This window comes from Oratosquilla oratoria, chromosome 6, assembly GCF_046742065.1.
Source record: "Oratosquilla oratoria isolate Oo_2021 chromosome 6, ASM4674206v1, whole genome shotgun sequence".
Classification (NCBI taxonomy): domain Eukaryota; kingdom Metazoa; phylum Arthropoda; class Malacostraca; order Stomatopoda; family Squillidae; genus Oratosquilla; species Oratosquilla oratoria.
The window spans coordinates 23884463-23889462 of NC_134782.1; positions in this window are offsets into that span (position 1 = coordinate 23884463).

The following is a 5000-nucleotide window of genomic DNA, read 5'->3' on the forward strand; positions in this document are numbered from 1 at the left end:
TACATATACAAATTTATTTCTCTTTTTCATACATATTTCTCTTTCTCTTTTTTTATCTTTTATTCTTTCTTTATCCTTCCATAAATGGAATAAAATCTAGGTGGGGCAATGTTACTAGCGGGGTCCCCCAGGGCTCGGTTTTGGGTCCCTTATTGTTCATTATGTATATAAACGACTTAGACGATGGGTTAAATAGTGATGTTAGTAAGTTTGCGGACGACACTAAAATAGGACGCCTAATTAGGTCAGGAGAAGACGCCCAGATTCTGCAGGATGATCTTGATAAACTGTTAACATGGTCGGTGAAATGGCAAATGAACTTCAATATCTCTAAGTGTAGCGTGTTAAACGTAGGGCTACACAACCCCGAAAATAGATACAACTTAGATGACACGTTTTTAGAAAAATCTGAGTGCGAGAGGGACTTGGGAGTTCTGGTGAGTCCGGACCTTAAAACCAGGAAGCAGTGCATTAGCGCCAGAAATAAAGCAAACAGTGCATTAGGCTTCATTGCTAGGACGGTAACAAATAGAAGTGCAGAGGTAATTATTAAACTCTATCTAGCAATAGTTAGACCCATCCTGGACTATGCGGTACAGTTTTGGTCTCCGTCCTAAAAAATGGACATAAATTCACTAGAATCAGTACAGAGAAGAATGACCAAAATGATACAAGGACTCGGAAATTTGCCTTACGAAGAGAGGCTTAGGCACCTAAACTTACACTCTCTGGAAAGACGCAGAGTGCGGGGTGATCTAATAGAAGTGTTCAAGTGGATCAAAGGCTATAACAAGGGTGATGCAAACAAGGTCATCATCATAAAACAACAGGGCAGGACTCGCAGTAATGGGTATAAACTGGACAAATTTAGATTTAAGAAGGTAATAGGCAAGAATTGGTTTACAAATAGGGTGGTCGATGAATGGAATAAAATTAGTAACCACGTAGTAAGCGCTGAAACTATCAGTTGTTTTAAAAAACGATTAGACAACTTTATGGATGGGGACGACAGGTGGTGATGGATACGGAGCTGCCTAGTGTAGGCCTTATGGTCTTTTGCAGTCTCCTTTATTTCTTATGTTCTTATGTTCTTATTCATAACTCTCACTATCTTTCTCCTTCTCTCGGTTACTTTCTTTTATTTTGTTCCCGAAAATCACGAGGAGCAGCCAGATCTTTTGAAACTGTGTGTTGTCTTGATGGCCGCGTCCATTGGTCACCCATTAAGATCCCCCGTTCTTTATCGCCTCTTCCATCTCGTCCTTCGTAGTCAAGGAGGTCCTTGCCCCCGGACACTGACCCGAAACACAAAGACGGGAGTAGTCGGGGGGGGGGGGTCTATCATCTCGCCAGAAAGAGCGAAGAGTCCGGGAGAGAGGAGTTCGGTTTTTGCGGATCGCCTCTTTTTCCGCGATTTCGTGTACGAATCCTAAAACTAACGGGAGTCCATCTAAGTGGACTTCACTCGGTACTCATTATTTTTTCTCTCACCCCGGGGGGGGGGGGAATTAAGGGGCAAATAGGAAATGAATAGAATAACCATATAACAGCCAGTATATAAGAAAAAAGAAAAATATCATTTGACATATTACCGTCTGAGAAAGCTTAGTGACACTCGTCCACTTGAAATAGTCAAGTAGTTGACAAATGGAAAAATGTATATGTATATATATATATATATATATATATATATATATATATATATATATATATATATTATATATATATATATATATATGTATATATATATAATACATATATATATATATATATGTATATAAGTACTGTATTTGTAAGTACGAGTATATATATATACTGTATATATATATATATATATATATATATATATATATGTATATATATATATATATATATATATATATATATATATATATATATATATATATATATATATATATATATATATATCAATACGCGAGGAAAACTGATTAGATTTCCATGGTATGGTTAGCTTTTCCAGTCAATTCTAGTTTCATAGTATTTTTGATGAACAAACAGCCCACTTATGCTAATTCATCCTCTTATTCAAATCTTTACCTGTTTGACTTATGTACTTAAAATTACATTCCATATATGAATACAGTATTCGCACACACTTGGCTTCGTTTCGTATCAGTTTCCGCATATGTCTCCGACGAGCGCATTGTCAGTCTGGTTCGTGATGACTTGGAATTAAAAGTAAAAAGTTAATGTGGTTGAAAAAAGATGAATACAGTATACTCAGCCTTCCCTTTCCCATGGAGAATCTTTAATTAACAGGCTCTTAATATTGTTATTATTTCTAAATTAAAACTGGATTCCAAAAGTATTTAATATGCGAGGAAGGCTGATTAGATTTTAATGGTATGGTATAGCTATGATATTCTCATTACTAAATGGCTTTCTCTGAGATGTGTCATGCAACGATTTCCTTGCTGTGTTTTGTGCCTTATCAGATATTTCGAATATTTTATATTCTTTCAAATGTCACAAATAAATTTCATTTCATTATCTAAAACCTCAGGTGAGCAAATTCTAAAAGCTCATAAAATATGGATGAAAAAACTGACAACTTAGTTTTTTGATGGTGATAAGAATAAAAGACATTGGTTGGTTTCCTAAAAAAATAAAATCTAAAATGTCTTCGTATCTGGAAATCAACAATCTATAAGGGGCAATCTATTGTTTTGTTCTTATCAATTGTAAATTTAATGGACGTCACTAAATTACTTAATTCTGACTTGAAAGAATCCAAAGGTTGGTCATTGGACCAAATATACAATATGTCGTCAAAATATCAATACCGCATGTTATTATTTGAAAGAACGTGGGGTAAGTCTCTCTCTCTCTCTCTCTCTCCCCCTCTCTCTCTCTCTCTCTCTCTCTCTCTCTCTCTCTCTCTCTCTCTCTCTCTCTCTCTAAAAAAAAAAAGAAAGAAAAAAAAATGTAACTTGCTCACAGGGGGAGACAGAAAGTTCCCATAACCAGTCTAAATTTCTGAGTTTAAAAATTCCCATTAAATTCAAACTTGGAGTCTATCACACATAATTTGATTAATTCAATAATTGTGTGAGCATAGAGTGTTAAATCATATATCCCCTTAATTCCTTTGCTAAAAATTTTAATAAATCTGATACTGGAACTCGCGTCAATAGATTGATAATATCAAAACTAACCAGTTTTAAAGTCAAAGGTGAAATTTTGTCCTTGCAACTCTCCAATAAGAAATGGGGGAAATTGTCCCAACCAGAGGACTTTAAATAGACACTATTTTGATAACTTACAGGCGTACGATCCAATTGAACAAATAATGGGTCTGACTGGACTATTCATTTTATGAATTTTAATTAAACCATACAAATGTAGAAGTGAAAGAGACACAGTGACACATTCTTCAATCAAATCATTGTTTCCTTCTAAAAGTGTCTTAAGGTTCTTATTAAATTCACTATTATCACTTTCTAGAGGGTTCTTAGACATTTTTGTTTAAATTTCTTCATCACTCAATAAAGTTTCCTTCTAAAACTGTCTTAAGGTTCTTATTAAATTCACTATTAACACTTTCTAGAGGGCTCTTAGTAATTTTTGTTTAAATTTCTTCATCACTCGATAAAGTTTCCTTCTAAAAGTGTCTTAAGGTTCTTATTAAATTCACTATTAACACTTTCTAGAGAGTTCTTAGTCATTTTTGTAAAAGTTTCTTCATCACTCGATAAAGTTTCCATCTTTTCGAAGTAGTCGATTTTGTTAACTACGTCTACACAAAAGCTTTTGTCCACCTTCGTGATGTGTCTTTTTAAGGTCTTGAAAGTAGTAAAGAAACGTTTAGGCACATTTGGACGACATGACGTGGACAAACCGTAGTACACAAAACCTTTACACATGTCAATGTATTGTGTTGGAACGTCGCTGAATTTGTCCAAATTGCAGAAAATCTTAGCTATATTACAAAGGATTACAAAGGCGGAGCATGCCGACAGGAGACCTTTTGATCCATATCTAGGTCGGATGCAAAAAAAAAAAAAAAAATCATATTAATGATAAATTAAAACTAAAGGATAAAATAAATTAAAACTAAAGGATTGATAAATTAAAACTAAAGGATAATGATAAATTAAAACATAATTGTTGGTAGTGAATGTCAACCCATATCCTAAAGCACATTTTGCATCATTACTCAGTACAAAATCGGACTTAGCATCTTTATTCCAATCACTATTATTGATTAATCGGATCAATATCTTTTTAAGTTTAAAATTCACTTTCTGGCAAACATTTCTTAATCCAGCATACATATAATAAAATAATTTTACTTTCCACTGTTCGGGTATAGCATTTAATAATGATAACAATCGCTCTGAACAATGTTGAGAGCATGTTAATCAAAAATTCTTCATGGGAAAGGGAAGGCTGTGTATACAGCTTTCCATGTATAGACAGTAAATTTAAGTACATAGGTCAAACAGGTAAGGGTTTGAATAAGAGAATAAGTCATCATAAAAGCAACATTAGAACTGAGCAAATGTCAAGTGGATTGTTGATCAAAAATACTATGAAAATAGAATTGACTAAAACAACAGCCTTATGCAATAACATTATAGAAACACAAATGAATCATGTTATATTAAAAGTAATTTTGAAAACAATATGAATATGAGTTTGGGCCCGTATAAACTGGACAATTTTATTACTAAAAATGTGGTTGATGATAATTTTGTAACTTGAGACTGTGAAAAGCGTTTTCACAAGGAATCTCTTCGGATTCCCCTTTTTCTTTTCATTGTATATTATGTCGCATTTTGTATGATTTCTTTATACTCTTGAAGATGTCTTAATAGACGAAAAAGTTCGATCACCGTTTTTCCAGTGGTTTTGGCAGGTATATGTATATATATATGTATATGTATATGTATATATATGTATATGTATATGTATATGTATAAGCATATGTATATGTATATGTATATGTATTTTTATTCAACCACAAACAACTTTTAATT